Source organism: Dasypus novemcinctus, chromosome 1, assembly GCF_030445035.2.
Source record: "Dasypus novemcinctus isolate mDasNov1 chromosome 1, mDasNov1.1.hap2, whole genome shotgun sequence".
Lineage (NCBI taxonomy): Eukaryota > Metazoa > Chordata > Mammalia > Cingulata > Dasypodidae > Dasypus > Dasypus novemcinctus.
In genome coordinates this window covers 64,666,494-64,684,794 of record NC_080673.1, presented here as the reverse complement: position 1 = coordinate 64,684,794, position 18,301 = coordinate 64,666,494, and positions in this window count along the sequence as shown.

Here is an 18,301-nt window from a genome sequence, read left to right as displayed (position 1 = left end):
TTATGGAAGAAAAACAAATAAAAGGCATCCAAATTGAAAACACAAAAGTAAAACTTCCACTTTTTGCAGGTGACATGATCCTATGTAAAGAAAGACCCCCAAAGTATAACAAAGCTATTAAAGCTAATAAACAAATTCAGGAATTTGGTGCAGTATAAGATCAACAGGTAAAAATCAGTAGTGTTTCTATATACAAATAATGAGCAATCTGTGGAGGAAACCAGGGAAAAAATTCCATTTACAATAGAAAATAGAATAATGTAAAGGACTTGTACACAGGAAACTACAGAGCATTACTAAAAGAAATCAAGGAAGACCTAAATAAATGAAAGAATCTTCCCTATTCATGAAATGGAAGACTAAACATTGTTAGGATGTCAATTCTACCCAAAATGATTTACAAATTCAACACAATCCCAATCAAAATTCCAAACAGCCTTCTGTAATAAAAAATATATTAAAAATAATAATGGTCGGGTTGAGAAGAAAAATACAAAAAATGTAAGATATGGACTACAGTTAGTAGTAATATTTAATAATCCTCTTGCAGAGTTTGTATCAAATGTTTCACAATAATGCAAGATGATGGTGGAGGGATGATATATAAGACCCTTGTCTGCTTTTATTATACACTTATTGTTTATGGAGGTTCATGTATGAATGATATACCTCATAAAATTAAAAATATAACTTAAAAAATTCCAGCAGTTTAATTTGGAGAAATGTAAATGCCAATTATCAAATTTATTTGGAAAGGGTCCCAAATAGCACAAAATATCTCATATTTTAAAGCTACCACAGTCAAACCAGAATGGAACTAGTATGAGTGTGTGTGTGTATATATATATAGATAGATATATAGATAGATATAGATAGATAGATACATAACAATGAAATCAAATTGAGAGTTTTGAAACAGATCTTCACATATAAGGTCAACTGTTTTTTTTTTTAATTTAATCAATTTTATTGATACATATCAATAAACCATACAATCCATCCAAAATGTACAATCAATGGATTTGTTATAATGACACAGTTGTACATTCATCAATTCAATCACATTAGAATATTTTCATTATTTCAATCTCAATGGTAATAATAAACAAAACAAACAACTGTAATCCTTAATATTCTCTTCTCAATCTCTCCAAGTTTCCCCTGCATTATATAGCTGCTATTTCATTTCTGTATCTCTAATTTATTTTATACATTCATATTTTATTTTCTAAGCACTTTTTAAACTTTTATTGATACATATTAATAAAGCAGAAAATTCATCCAAAGAGTACAATCAGTGGTATTCAGTATAATCATATGTTTAGTGTGATTACACTAAGCAAACTAAACTCATGACTCTTAATCTCTTTATGTCTCACCTAGGTCAACTGATTTTTGACAAGGGTGCCAAGCCCACTCAATTGGGAAACAATAGTCTCTTCAACAAATAATGCTGATAGTATTGCATATCCATAACAAAAAGAATGAAAGAGGGCTCTAGTATCTCACACTATATACAAAAATTAACCCAAAATATATCAAATACCTAAATATAAGAGTCAGGACTATAAAACCCCTAGAAGAAAATGTAGGGAGGCATTTTCAGGATCTTGTATTAGGTAATGGTTTCTTAGCCTTTTCACCCAAATCACAAACAACAAAAGAAAAACTACATAAAGGGCCATTCTCAAAACAACAAAAACAAACAAAAACAAACAAAAACACTTCTGTGCATCAAAAGACCTTGCTATGAAAGTGAAAAGGTATTATACTCAATGGGAGAAAGTATTTGAAAATGACACAATTGATAGAGGTTTTATATCCAGAATATATAAAGAAATCCTTCAAGTGAACAATAAAGGGACAAGCAATCCAATTTAAAAATGGGTGAACGTTTTTTTCTTTCATCACCGTAACTATATCATTTCACTGCCTTCCTTATTTTATTTTATTTTATTTTATTTTATTATTTCTCACCCCGTCCTGACCCACCCCCTAGTTTTCTGCTCTCTGTGTCCATTCACTGTGTGTTCTTTTGTGTCTGCTTGTATTCTTGTCAGCGACACCCAGAATCTGTGTCTCTTTTTGTTGCGTCATCTTGCTGTGTCATCTCTGTGTGTGTGACATTCCTGGGCAGACTGCACTGTTTTCACACTGGGCGGTTCTCCTCATGGGGCACACTCCTTGTGCATGGGGCTCCCGTATATAGGGGACCCCCTGAGTGGCACAGCACTGCTTGTGCACATCACCACTGTGCATTCGCCACCTCATCACATGTGTCAGGAGGCCCTGGGTTTGAACCTTGGACATCCCATGTGGTAGGTGGACACCCTATCCATTGGGCCAAATCTGCTTCCCTCCCCTGTCTTCTTATCTCCATGATTTCAAATGAGAAGAACTTAATCTTAACACACGTCCTTTGACATTATGCATCTCTTTTCTCTTGCTGCTTTCAGTATTCTCTCTTTGTATTGCACATTTGACAATTTCATAAGGATATGTCTTGAGATAGGCCTGTTAGAGTTTGGAGTGCACTGTGCTTCTTGGACATACACATCTATGTTCCTCAAAAGAGTTGGGAGATTTTCAACCAATATTTCCTGTAGCATTCCTTCTCCTCGCTTTCCCTTCTCTTTTCCCCCTGGGATATCTAAAATGTGTATGCTTCTGCATTTTTGTTGTCATTTAATTTTCCTAGTCCCTGCTGAATTTTAACTATCTTTTTATCTATCTGTTCTACTATTTGTATGATCTCAGATGTACTATCTTCAATGACACTAATTCTTTCCTTTGCCTGTTCAAACCTGCTGTCATGTGCTTTCAGGATATTTTTAATTTCTTGCATTTTGCCATTCATTATCATAAGATCTTTTATCTTTTTATGTATGTTCATGTTTCTTCTGTATGTCCCCCAGTATCTTCTTAATACCCTTTATCTCATCCTTCACTTCATTAAGTTTATACATGGTATTTGTTAGGACACCCTTGATTGGTTGTTCTGCATCTTCTCCTGATTTATAGTTCATTCATTAGACTTGGCCATGTCTTCCTCTTTCTTAGTATGACATTTAATTTTTGGCTGATGTCTAAGCATTTCTTTATCTTGATGAGTTTATTCAGATGGTTAGCTTCTCTTTCTACTATAGGGCTTTATTTTGTTATGTTTTGTGTTAAGTTTCCTCATTGACCTTTGGTTCCACTTATTTAATATTCTTGTAGTTGTCCTTGTTCCTCTGAAAAACTATTAAGACCAAAGAAAAGGAAAGAAAGGAGAAGAGAAAAATAATACATAATTAAGAGTAAATATAATAAAAATGCTTATTATAAAATTATAAAAATAATTAAGAATCAAAATATGGAATAGTAAAGAAAGAAATTGGAAAAAATAGAATAAAGACCAAAAAAATGGAATAGAAGGAAGAAAATAAGGACTAAACAAGAGAAGGTGAATCAAAGAAAAGCAATGGAAGAGGGAAAATGATCAAAAAGAAAAACTAAAGAATCTAAGGAGAAAAAGGGAAAAAAAACAACAACAGGGAAAAAAAAAAACAGAAAAAAGGCAGGCTTCTCTCTTAGGCTACTAACAAACATCTCAGGCTGCTAGTGCTCACCACCCAATCATCTTGCAGTCTGTCCTCCTCAAGTAAGGTACCCAGGTGTAGAGAATAACTAGGGAATTAAAAATAACAACAAAAATCAAATTACCTAAAAACAATCTCAGTCTAAGTTATCTGTCCCAAGGATGCTTGTCTTCCAACTCCTGCTCCTGGGGTACTTGGTAACTCTCTCTACCTCCCTATCACTCAGGTGGGTTAAGTTTTTTTGTTTGTTTGTTTGTTTGTTTGTTTTTAGGAAGTACCTACTGAGGATCAAAACTTGTATAGGTGAAGCAGGAATTCAACCACTGAGAAAACCTGCTTCACTAATTAGTTTAGACATCTGAAATCTTCTGAAGGCTTACAGTCTGCCCCTACCCACACACTTTTACCCTCAGATCATTTAAGCTTCTGATGTTTTGACAGTTGCATCTCCAGGTTCCCTTTGCTGCCAGGCTGTTAAGCACCTTTAAGCTCACTGTCTCACCAACAAATTCCTCTCTATTCCAGGTTGGGTGAGTGTGGTAGCCTGCAAGATCAACTCATCTCTTCCCTCTCCCTGGATTTGTTTCAGTGTGAGCTGGCATCATTTTATATTCTTTCTGATCTTCCCATTCTATTTTCCATTGTCCCTACATATGTTTCCCCTAAGTCAGCTATGTGGATGTCCCCTATACCTGTTTGCCCTGCAGCTTCCCTACCTCAAGAGCCCTACCAGGACAACATTTTAGTTGCTTGGAGGGTGGGAGATTTAACTCAATCTTGAGGCCCTTAAATGAGGACAGCTGAGTACTGGGCTCCCAGACAGGAAATTTCTCTGGCTTCCCTCACACTTTTAGGCATATTGAGTGTCCTATCTCTTATGGGTTCCCTTTCCTCCTGTCCAACAGGGTCCTCCCTTTCTAACTGCCCTCCCAATTGTCCCTGTAGTCCTGTGGTTTCCCACCTTCCAGGTAAACCTGCCTACTTTCCTGCAGTTTCTGGAGGATTTCAGCCTACTATTCCCTAATATACCATCTTGAGTTCCAACAAAGCTGTCATTCAAAAATGAGAGAGAATTCAAAATAGTCATGGATAAACATAAATTAAGAAGTTTGTCAACAAGAAACATGCCCTCCAAGAAATACAAAAGGGAGCTCTGCAGGTTGACAGAAAAAAAAAACCTTCTAGAGAAGGTCAGAGAAGAGTGCAGAAAGGATGATTATTAATAAGAATAACTAAAAAGATAAAAAGAAAGTTTTTTAATATGGCATATATACACCTAAAGAAAAAATGGCTAATCTAAATATTGACTTGACAGTAACAGCATTGAATATTAGTCTATAAAACTCTCCAATCAAAAGATATAGATTGGCAGATAGGATAAGGATATATGATCCACCCATATACTGTCTCCAATAAACTCACCTTAGACCCAGGGTTGCAAAGAGTTTGCAACTGAATATTTGAAAATGATTTTATATGCAAGCAATAAAGAAAAAGTGTGGGAGTGTACTATTATTGGAAAAATACACTTTAAATGCACAGCTATTGTAAGACAACAAAGGGTATTGTACATGAATAAAAGAGGCAATCTATAAGAAGAAAGAACAATCATAAACATTTATGCACCTAACCAGGGTGCCCCAAAATACATGAGGTAAACATTAGAAAAATGAAGGGGCTAAATAAATGCTTCTACAATAATAGTGGGGGTCTTTAATATGCCATTAGCACTATTAGACAGAACATCTCAATAGAGAATCAACAAAGAAACAGAGACCTTGAATAATACTTCAGAGGATCTAGACCTAGTAGACATATACAGAACATTACACTCAAATACAGCAGGGTATACATTCTTCTCAAGCACACATGGATCGTTCTCCAGTATAGATCACGTTAGGTCACAGAACAACTCTCAACAAATTCAGAAAGACTGAAATTATACAAAGTAATTTCTCTGACCACAATGTTATGAAACTGGAAATCAGTCAGGGGCAGAGAACCAGAATAGAACAACATGCAAAAAATCAGTAGCATTTCTGTAATAATTAGCAATCTGAGAAGGAAATTTTTAAAATTTCCATTTAAAATAGCAACTAAAAGATTCAAATATATAAGAATAATATTAATTAAAGATGTAAAGGAAAAGCTTGTACACAGAAAGCATCACAATATTGTTAAAAGTAATCAAGAAAACCTAAAAAAAATGAAGAATATTACATGTTCATGGATTGGAAGCTAAATATCATTAATATGTCTGTCCTACACAAAGAGATTTACAGACTTACCTCAATCTTAATAAAAACCATGACTGATTTTTTTACAGGATTGGAAAAGCTAATTATGAAATTTATTTGGTATAGCAAGGGGTTCCAAGTGGTCAAAAATATTTAAAATAATAAACCAAATTGAAGGACTCAAACTACATGCCTTTAAAGCATATTACAAAGCTACAGTTATCAAAACTGCCTGGTACTGGCACAAGAATAGACATACTGACCAACAGAACTGAATTGAGAGTTCTGATATAGAGCTTCACATAGATGGCCATTTGATATTTGACAAGGCTACCAAATCCACTCAAGTAGGACAGAGTGGCCTGTTCAACAAATAGGGCTGAAAGAAGAGGATATCCACATCCCAAAGAATGAGAGAGGATACCATCTCATGCCTTATACAAAAATTAACTCAAGAGGGATCAACGGCCTAAATATAAGAGACAAGACTATAAAACTCCTAAAAGATAATGTAGGGAAGCATCTAAGAGAACGTCTAAGGTAGGAAATGGTTTCATAAACCTTACATCCAATGCATAAGCAATGAAAGGTGAAATAGATAAATGGGACCTCATCAAACTTTTTTTTTAAATGTGCCTCAAAAGAATTTGTCGAGAAAGTGGAAAGACAGCCAATTCAATGGGAGAAAATATTTGGGAACCACTTATCTGATAAGGGCTTAATATCCAGAATATATAAAGACTCTTGAAGAAGAAGACAAAGAAAAAAATTTAAAAATCGACAAGAGATTCAGATAAACACTTTTCCAAAGAAGAAATAAAAATGTTTTGAAAAGCATATAAAAATATGCTCAAAGTCACTAGCTATTAGGGAAATGCAAATAAAAAGCATTATGAAATATTATATTACACTTATTAGACTGGTGGCTATTTAAAAAACAGAAAGCTTCAAGTGTTGGAGAGGATTTGGAGGAATGAGAAATCTCACCTACAGTTGATGGGAATGTAGAATGTTGCAGCCACTGTGGAGGAAGATTTGGTGTGTCCTCAGGAAGCTAACTAAAGACTTGCCATATGATTCAACAATCCCACTGCAGAAGTATTGAAACCAGGGACATGAACAGATACGTGCACACTAATGTTCATAGCAGCATTATTCAATTATTCACTCTTGCCAATAGTTGAAAGCAAACCAAGTCCCCATCAATAGATGAATAGATTAGCAAAATGTGGTATATCAAAACAATGGAATATTACTCAACTCTAAGAAGGAAGGAAATATTGCAACACATAACAGCATGGATGACTCGAAGACCTTACGTTGAATGAAATAAGCTGGTCACTAAAGGACATAGATTGCAAAGTTACAGAGCTAGAGCCTAGAAGATAGATTATCAAGAGATAGAAAGGCAGTACAGTAAAATGAGCCAATGCTCAATAGGGCAAAATCCATGATAAGGTGGAAGGGGGTGGTTTGGCAGACATAGAGATATTGGTGGTACTGGAATGTATGTGGGTTCTACAGTTCTGGAATGTAAGGTTGAGCAAGGTAGGAGATTTGGGTTGGACTTTCCATGGAATTAGGGGGGAGGTTGGAGAAACAGGTCATCTCTGGGTATTTGTAGGTCTGTGGTTAAAACTACAATGTTGGAAATGTCCTTTTAGCAAATATGGCAGGGAATGGTCTCTGGTGCAGGGTGTTTGTTGGTAGGGAGATATGTGGGAAAGGGTTCATGTTTCTATGGAATATGAATGTGTTTCCCTTGTCACAGAGTATTTTCTCAGTGGGTTAGGGACATACAATAAACAAGAAAATATTCAACTCCCATTGTGGGGAGTCATGCTACATTCTCAAATAAAGAGGCAAGAATCTCTCAATACATAGGCAGTTCCTAACAACAACAACAAAAATACACCAGTATGTTAAGTCCTCAATAGTAACGTATGTAAGTATGAACCTTTTTCTTCAAAAATTAGCTGTTACCACAGGTTCTGAGGGAAGGGAGAGGGAAGAATGAGTGGAATATAGGGCATTTTAGGGGCATTGTAATTGTTCTGCAATAATCTTACAATGTGGATACAGGGTATTATGCATATTGTCAAAACCTATAAAAGTGTAGTTTGGAAATGTAAGTCATGATGTGAACAATTAACCATGGGTAGTAGCAATGCTTTGATATTTGTACATTATTTATAGCAATGTAACATACTCAGGTAGGATGTTTTTGGTAGGCGAGTTTGAGGGGAGGAGGTAATGGGAATCCCCTATATTTTCTATTTGACTTTTCTTTAATCTAAATCTTCTTGGAATATAAAGTGAAAAAAAAGACAGTGGGGGAACATACATAAGAAAGTGCCAATGTATATAATATAAACATTTTATGATGATGAAAGATGCAATGCAAAATAATTTTAAAAATTTTTTAATATTTTATTTTATTATTAGTTGGCTTTGTTTTTTTGCAGAGATTGCAGATTACAGAAGTGTTGCTACTGTGGCAGGGGAGGATCATTGCTCTGGGATATTGGTGTTGGGTTTGTATGGGGAGAGGTGCAACTAGGGCATGCCTCAATGGAACAAAGGAGGACAGACTAATTTGCCAGGCCATTGTTACTGATGGTATTACTTATGAACATTGTTTTTGTGAAATGGAAAATTAGCCTAGTAATATGTATTGCCTAAGAGTTACCTCTTGTAAGCCTCCTTGTTGTTCAAATGTGGCCTCTCTCTAAGCCAAATAGCATATAAACTGTTTACCTTCCACTCAGAATGGGACATGACTCCTGGGTATAAGCCTCCCAGGGGACAAGTGATTATTACCAAGCTCCATCTAGCAATACATTTGTCAAAAGACCTGGTCCAAAAGGGGAAACATTAAATACAAATAAGTTTCTATGGCTAAGAGATATTAAAGTGAGTTTGGTGGTCATTCCAGAGATTACATTTATGCACATCTTGGGAGTTTCTCATGGACTGCCACAGTAAACAGTGCTTCATGAAGGGGTGGTTCTGAGGGCTCTAGAGACATCTAGACAGTGTAGGTAGGTAGGTCAGAGAACCCCAGTGACTGGCACTCCATCAATGACCCCTACCTTGGAAAATATGAAAACCTATGTCCCCAGTGGTTCAGAGTTAGAATCATTTCTAATCTTCCCACACATTCTTCTTCTACCCCTTTTACTTGAACCTATAACTTGCACTATATGCATTAAATAGGTGTCCCAGGTGCTTAAATCTTCTGGCTATTCATATGTTGGTTGAGCCCTGAATCTCAGTAGAGTTGCAGCCAACACCTACTCTCCAGTTCATTGGACTCACATAGGACAACTAACAAAAGAATGATGAAGGACAATGCCCATCCCCCAAAACAGAGTGTACATTAATCAAAGCAGTCCAATCTATCTACCCCATGAGATCTAAGCCCCCTCTCAATCTAAAGCAGACTGGGCATCACCATCCCCAAATCCCCAAGGTTGAGGAGTGAACAAACTTAAGAGGGGATGCAACTATGGACCAAAGTAGACATTCTTATTCTAGTAATGGAAGAACTGGTAACATTGATATAAAGACCGTCATAACCACAGGTTTCTGAGGGAGGGAAAGGGAAGAATATATGTAAAATGGGGCATTTTGGGGCATAGAAATTTTTCTACATGATATGACAATGGTGGATACAAGCTGTTATGCATCTTGCCAAATCCTATAAAACTGTATCATGCAAAGGGTAAACTATAATGTTAATATAGATCATGGTTATTAGCAATGCTTCAATATGTGTTCATCAATTATAACAAATGTACCTCACTAATGAAAGTTTTTAATGGGGAAAAGTGTGAGAGGGAGAGTTGTATGGGAATCCCCTATATTTTTGATGAGCATTTCCATAATCTAAAGCTTCTTTAAAATTAAATTTTAAAAAATGAAATAGGTTGTGAGCTATCCAATTTTGCCAAAAAAAAAAAAACAGATATAACCTGAAAAGTTATCAAAAACAATAGGTCAAAGATTTGAATAAACATTTTTCCAAAGAAGATATATAAAAGGATAAAAAATATGGAAAGGATTCTCAACTTCAGTAGCTATAGGGGAAATAAAAATAAAAACCACAAGAAATATCATTTTGCAAATTAGAATGACAACTGTTTACAAAACAGAAAATTACAAGTGTTAGAGAGGATGTGAAGAGGAATACTCATTTATTCATTGTTTATGGGAATGTAAAATGTTGTAACCTCAGGAAGTTAAACATTGAATTATTTATTAACCAGAAAGTAATTATAATAAGTGAACTCATGATCTCATAGGTTTAGAATCTAGATATGTTATGAGGGCGCAGAATGGGGGTAGAGAATGGGTGCTGATACTTAATTTGTACAGAACGTATATTTAGGTTGATTGTACAGGTTTGAAAATGGATGCTGGTGAAGGCAGCACATTATTGTGAGTGTAATTAAAGAGCTGAATTATGTCTATCAATGTTATTAAAAGGTGAAATTTTGGGTCACTTACATTACTAGAATGAAAGTTAGAAGAAAACATGGGACTCTAAAACAGAGTGAACCCTGTCGAGGATGTTTGACTGGGGTTCGTTTTACAAACGTAAGAATTGTTCTTTTATGAATTATAACAAACATTTGACACTAATGTAAGGTGTTAATAATAGGGTGTTATAGATAAAAATACATCTAATGTAATCTAGGGACTATACTTAATAGTACTATTTTAATAGTCTTTCATCACTTATAAGAAAGGAACCACACGAATGCAAAGGGTCAACTATAGGGGTTTATACAGGAATCCTGTAATTTCTTTACGTGACTCTTTGGTACACCTCCAAATTCTCTAATTAAAAAATAATAATAATAATTTAAAACAAAATACTGTAGAGTCACCTCCAGGTTTGCATTTATCTTGTGTCTTAGGTTACTCACTCTAAGTGATAAATAATTTCCACAGGCTGTAATAGTTTGAAGTTCTTCAATGAATCCCAAAAAGAGAAATATTATGATTTTTAACTTATGCATTCCTGTGGGTGTAAGACATTTTGATTGGATTGATCTAAGATTGGTCAGTGAGGCAGTGAGTTTCTGCTCTAACTAGAGCTAATATAAATGCAGACACAGAGAAGCATACACAGGAATGTCTCTTTTTTGGCACTGGAATGTGACAGGAGGACTGAAGAATCACTAGCAGTCAAAACTTAAGCCCAAAGCCCCCTAGAGGTAGGCGCATGAGCAGATAAAGGTGAAGAGATGAATCCAGGCTGAAGAGACACGCCCTATGTTTGATTACCCATAGCTGAGCTCTGGAAGGTGGTAGATTCTGGAGGGGAAGGCAGAGATTGGCAACCATCTTAACAATGTGGCAGGACTGCAGAATTAACAATTGCTGGCTTGGGTAAGAAAGTACCTCTGATGGTGCTTTGATATGACATTTCACAGGCTCAGAACTATAAGCTTTTACCACAAATAAAATTACCTTAATAAAAGCCAAAACATTGTACTTTGCAATGTCAGCCCTGACGGTGAAGTTTGTGTAATTCCCTCAGTCACAAGTTGGTTGCCAAGCTATATGCCGTTTTAGACTTGGTTCTATGTCTGGCATATATAAAACACATCACTTAACTGTTATATGGGAAAGTTCGGCATCACATGTGGATAAAAAGAAATAAAAGTGAAAGTATTCATGTTAAAATCATACATTAGATGAAATTTAACACAGGTCTAATTTGATCTAAGATTTATTTGACCTTTTGTTACAATTAAGCAAATATTTCTCCAACAAATGATGTTCTAAGACACATCATCTATTATGTATATTCAGTACAAAAACACACATTGGTGGAGTAAACTGGACAATCATATGTTCAAAAGGAGAACCTTTCCTGGTACTTTGTACATAAATATAAGTACCCACAAGTGTTTGAAGATTTGCATGGCCTTTCTGGATAATTAGTGATAAACTGAGAACTTATGGAAATGAAGGACTGAGTATCTCTGAAATGGCTCTGGTTCACTTAAGGAGTAGGTGTGAGAGACCTAAGAATACACCACTGGAAATCTAACCTCTTTTCAGGGCACCCATGCTACAAATCGACCCCATACTCATGGTGGACGTCAATAATCAATTCAACATTCTCTTCCAATCTGCATGGGTGATACCTCAGGATCTTTCTCAACACAGCACTCCAAGCAGCCATGGCTAGTCTATAAATCGTATACAAGAAAAATAAACTTTTGCTACCTCTGAGCTAGAAAGTATTAAGCTTAATATACTAAAAGCATCATGTGAGAATTAAGGATTTGAACATCAAACTGGTCACTAATCAAATATTTAATTCTTGTTTTCTTTCCTGTGAGTAAGAGACTGTATCAAAATAACTAGGGCACCAACCCAATGAGAATGGTGAAGTGAGACAATCCAGGGATCCATCCCCTTCATAGAAGCTTTGACCAAATAGCAAGAACCACAGGAACAACTTTCGGAAAGCTCCAGAAAACAGTTAAAGGACTACAGCAGCAGAGGCCAATCATGGGGACCCATAAACAATGCTTTGGAGCTGAAAACTTGTTTTGATCAAATAATGTCCTACTGTCTTGAATTTACCTTCTTTGTAATAAATGAAATGCCTTCATTTATTACAAAGAAGGTAGTAAATGGTTATAACATGTAATAAATGAAGATGCATTTTGATATCCCATCTTGTACATAGCCATCAAACATCCTGGAATGTGCCACTGTCCAGCAAGACCATGGAAGCACATATTGAAGATGGCAGAGCTTTCATTGACTGAATAACTGAGTAGAGCAGACTCAAACTCAGAACTACCTTGGCTGTTTCTCACATATTGAGAAAATAATTAAGCTTCTATTTGAATGCTACTACACAGTTCTCAAACTGTTTTTTGTTTTATTTGGGGTAGTTTTGGGAATGGCACAATTCCCATCAGCCTTAGATGCCATTCAGAACCAGGTTAAGTCCATCATCCTGAAAGACTTGATGAGTCTGCCCATATGTGGGATGTTATAACCAGTTTATCAAAGGGAAAGAGACTTTTATTTTCAAGAACAAATAGTGTGTTTTGACAGCAAAGGTAAAAGCAATGCTGATAGGCATTGTGACTTTTCAATTCTCTATTAATGATATTTTGCACCCTGCAAAGTAAAATGCAAAAATAATCTTTTTCCTTTCCTCCTTATGTATCCCATTCATTTACCACATTGGTGACAATAAATGTTTATTGACATAAAGAATATGGTCCTACAACATTGGAGTAATAGTAATGTTACAGGAACAAATTTGTCTCAAACCATTAATCCCAATGGCAACACCATGATATCAGAATTTATCACTGCAATTGTCTTGAACATGAAGAAATATTGTCATATTATTCATATTAGTAGCCTGTCAAAACTGCACTATAATGGAGCTAATGATATTTGCATTGTAAGCTAGGATAAAATATAATTATAAGTTAATCGTATTTTGTTAAACTAAAAATCTGTCTGGTTGGTATCTAGGTATAATTTCAGGAACATTACATTTTGAAATATACTTGGGCCTCCATCAAAATGATCTGTAATAAGAATATAATATATGATTACTGAATACGATCTCCCCCACTTCAAAATTATTTTGTCCTGAAAATATAATGGAGAATACACATGGAAATGTGAAAGCAAATTGTTTCTTAATAGAAATTTGATTTCCAGTCTTAGTTAACCTTATTGTGGTGTTTTTCTTTGAATCATGGAGAATAAAACACATTGCTGCTGTGAACTGTTTAGATTACTTTTGGATGTTGATTACTGATCTTTTATTTAAAAATAAAATTTAATAATTTATGAATATATGTACTTTATTGAATATAATTTATATAAATAAAACATAGATGTCATTATTTTAATTGAATAACTATATGTAGCTAAGTGACTAAAAGCATATTTCCTACTTTTTGATAAAAGTTATTGAAGACATCTTTAAACCTGTACAAAAAATATTCATCAGGACAATTAACTCCAGGGTCTAATATTAGATCAAAGCTTAAAGTTTCCGTAAATGAATTAGTGCATAAAAATCATTCACCACCCTTTCGTTCTGTAAATTCTATCTCAGAGGAACACTTCGCAATTATTCCAAGTGGAGATGTTTCTTTAAAAAGCAATCATACCAGTCATTAACCCCGTGGAAGAATAGCTCAAGGCCAACATTGGCGCTTCCAGAATAGTTAAACTTGGAAACAAGACGACAAAGAAAAGACAGTAGTACCTCAAGGCTATGGTTACACTTGATCAAAATTTCAAGTGGAAATTGAATTGGTCATGGGAATTTAAAGGATTTGAAGCAACATACTTAAAGAAAATTATGACGATTAATCAAGATACATCTATAAAAGGAAAAACGTTTTCTTCAGAGACATTTAACAGACCATGGGAAACAAAATACAGAGGTGTTCTATGGATTTTGTCTATATACGTGGATCTACAATTAATAGCAGACTTTCTTAGTTTAAATATTCACTATAAGACATTTAAACGGTATGACTTTGGGCAAGTTATTTAATGTATCTCTGCCTCAGGTTCTTCACCTATAAATGAGGATTAACAGTTGCACCACACTTAGAGTTGTTAGGAATAAGTAAATTAATACATGCAAAGCTATTAAATCAGCAATTGTCAGTAAGTAGCAAAACAAAATAAAAATAGAAAATAAAAAATAAAATTAAAAAATATTAATAAAAAATTTTTAAAAGTCATTTTTCCTCATCATAATATAGGTTATCTTTTATGAACAGTAACAGTTTCTTCTATAGGTTCCCCAAGTATCTTTTTTTTTGTTTTTTTGCTTTAATTTCAAAATGGCTTTTGGCTACAGAAAAGTCACATAGAAAATATCAGGGATACCCCTATATCCCACCCGTCTCCTACTCACATTTTTCTCTATTGATAACATCTACATGAGTATGGTACATTTTTTTTAAAATGATGAGCAAATATTGAAACATTGCTACTAACCTTGGTCAGTGGTTACATTTTGTACCATATACTTTTACAGGTTTTTACAAAAGTTATTAATATAATGATTTATATCTGTCAATGCTAGATCATGCAGAATAATTCCACACCCTAAGGATTTCCTATGTTCCATTTATTCTATTCCTCCCTCCCCTTCCTCTTAGAATCTATGATAACCACTAAGTTTTAATTTTTGAAGAATAAGGCTCACAGTTGCATGCATTAATAGTGAGGGCTTGACATATTTGTCTGTTTTCACTTATTAGGTACTGTCTATGTTCTTGAGAGATTCTTGCCCCTCTAATTGAGGACATAGCACTAATCCACAGGTCAAGAGTTTAATTTTTTCTTGTTTATTTTGTGGGTTTCCACCCACTGAAGTAGTACATTATGACAAGATGAACATTTTCATGTTCCATAGAAGCATGCTTAAGGTGTACCTTTCCCAAATATCCTCCCACCCCTGACTCCCAGCACCCATATCCCTCCCCAGCTATATTTGCCAAATGAAAATTCTCATCTTTGTAGTTTTAAACACATGTATACAAATCCCCCAAGTTCACCTGTTCTCTGGCCCTCTGCCCAGTTCCATGGATAAGCCAATCCAATGCCCTCACCTGACTCCCCCTCGCATTCCATCACCATTGTCCCCCTTCACATCCCTGCACCGATATCACCCTCTTCCACTTTATCATAGGTTTTGCCCATATTCAGCATCAGCTCACCACATTGTACTGCTCTTCTGTCTCCTGATATCCTATTTCCAGACTCTAATTCTAAGAGTTTCCTCAATTTGTATAAGTATTATCAGTGAGGTCATGTAATATTTGTCCTTCAGGGACTGGCTTACTTCACTCAACATAGGGTCTTTGAGATCCATCCATGGATGCATTCTTTCTTGCACCTGAGTAATAGTCCATTAGATAGATAGATAGATAGATAGATAGATAGATAGATAGATAGATAGATAGATAGATAGATAGATAGACACACTACAATTTGCTTATCCATTCATCTATTGAGGGATGTTTGGGTTGGTTCATTCTGGCAATAGTAAATAAGGTTGCTGTGAACATTGGTGTGCATATACCTGTTTGTGTTCATGCTTTCAATTATTCTGGGTATACACCCAGCTGTGGGATTTCTGGATCATATGGCGATTCTATAGTTCACTTCTTGAGGAACCATCAGACTGTCCACTCCAATGACTGTACCATTCTATGTGCCCACCAGCAGTGGATAAGTGTTCTCTTGCCTCCACATCCTCTCCAACACATGTAGTTCTCTGGTTTTCTAATAGCCTCCAATCTAATAGGTAGATTTGCATTTCCCCAAGAGCTAGTGGTGCTGAGTATATTTTTGTGTGTTTTACCATCTTTTGTGTTCCTTTTTTAAATCTTTAAATCATTTATATATGAACATACATAAACAATTAAGTGTATAGTAAAAGTTGTGAACTTACAAAGCAAACATGTATAACATCATACAGGAGTCTCATACTTTAACCCTCCAACACCACCTTGCATTGTCGTGAGATGTTTGTTACAAACTATGAAAGAACACTGTCAAAATCTTACTACTAATCATAGTCCTTACCTTACATTTGGTGTATTTTTCCCCCAACCCACTGTATTTTTATTTTTTAAATATTTTTTATGACAGAAGTTTTAAAGTTATAAAACAATCATGCACATGAGCAGAATTCCCAAGCAATAACCCTCCAAAAACACACCACAATGTGGTATGTCATTTGCTACAGATAAAATAATGTCATCTGATTATTACCATGTCCATAGTGTACATTTGGCTCACATTTTCCATACTGCCTCAGTACCAATGCAGGATATCTTTTCCATAGATGCAAGAATATTATATTATTATTACTAATCACAGTCCATAGGTCACTCCAGCTGTATTTTTTCCCATGCTTCTCCACATTCCCAACACCCTGCAGTAGTGATATACATTTGTTCTAACTAACAAATGACACTATTACATCTGTACCATAAACTACAATTCTCACCCACCTCTTGGTTTACTATGCTATCTAGTTCCCAGATTTTCTCAAGCATTCTGCCAATTGGCATTTACATAACTAGACCACCATTTTCAGTCACATCCCCATTTATAAACTAACTGTTACTCACTGTGTGTTACCATCCACTTTATACATTTCCATAATTTTACAGTAAAGCTAATTAAAACTTCTACATACATTAAACATCAGTAGTCGACTCATTCCTTCTCTTATCTCCTTTAAGAATCCACCACCTATCACCAGGTCTTGAAGATATTTTCCAATAATTTCTTCTGGAAGTTTTATGGTTCTTGTTTTCTTTTTACTTTTTTGATCCATTTTGAGTTAGCTTTTGGATAAGGTGTGAGATAGGGGTCTTCTTTCCTTCTTTTAGCTATGGATGTCCAATTCTTTCAACACCATATGTTGAATGGATGTGTGAGCTGTGTGACTTTGACAGGTTAGTCAAAAATCACTTGCCCATACCTGTAAGGGTCTGTTTCTGAAACATCAGTTTGGTTCCATTGGTCAGTGTGTCTGTCTTTAGGCCAGTACCATGCTGTTTTTACCATTATACAAAGGCATTTAAAGTCTGGACATGAGGGTTTACTTTTCCTTTTTATGATATTTCTGGCAATTCAGGACTCCTTATCCTTCCAAATAAATTTAATGACTGTGTTTTCAAATTTTTCTTTAATGTTGGTGGAATTTTTATCAGGATTGCATTAAATCTGTATATCAATTTGAGTAGAATTGATATGTTAATGATATTTAGTCCTCCAATCTATGAGCATGGGATGTTTTTCCAGTTATTTAGGACTTTTTTGATTACTTTTATCACTGAGTTGCAGTTTTTTTTAATACAAGTGCTTTACATCATTGGTTAAGTTTACTCTTGACTATTTGAGTTTTCTCTGTCATATTTTATTTTACCCACTCTTTGACACTTTTAGTTATTGATATAATCTTCATTTCTAGACTCTCTTCCAGGCCCCTCTCTCCTGTCTTTTCTTTTCAGGCTCTAGCACAACTTTTAGTATTTTCTGAAAATTTGGTCTCTTGCTTAGAAATTCTCTCAGTTTCTGTTTATCTGTGAACATTCTAATCTTGCCCTCATTTTTGAAAGACAGTCTTGCTGGATATAAAATTATTGGCTGGAAGTTATTCTCTCATAGTATCTTAAATATATCAGGCCACTAACTTCTTGCCTCCATGGTTTCTCATGAGAAATCAGCACATAATCTTATTGGTATCCCTTATATGTTATGCATTGCTTTTCTCTTGCTGCTCTCAGAATTCTCTCTTTGTCTTTGGCCTTCGACATTCTGATGAGGATGTGTCTTGGAGTTGGTCTATTTGGATTTTTTCCAGATGGGAGTATGTTGTGCTTCTTGAACAGGAATATCTATGTCCTTCAATAGGGTTGGGAAATTTTTTACCATTATTTCTAT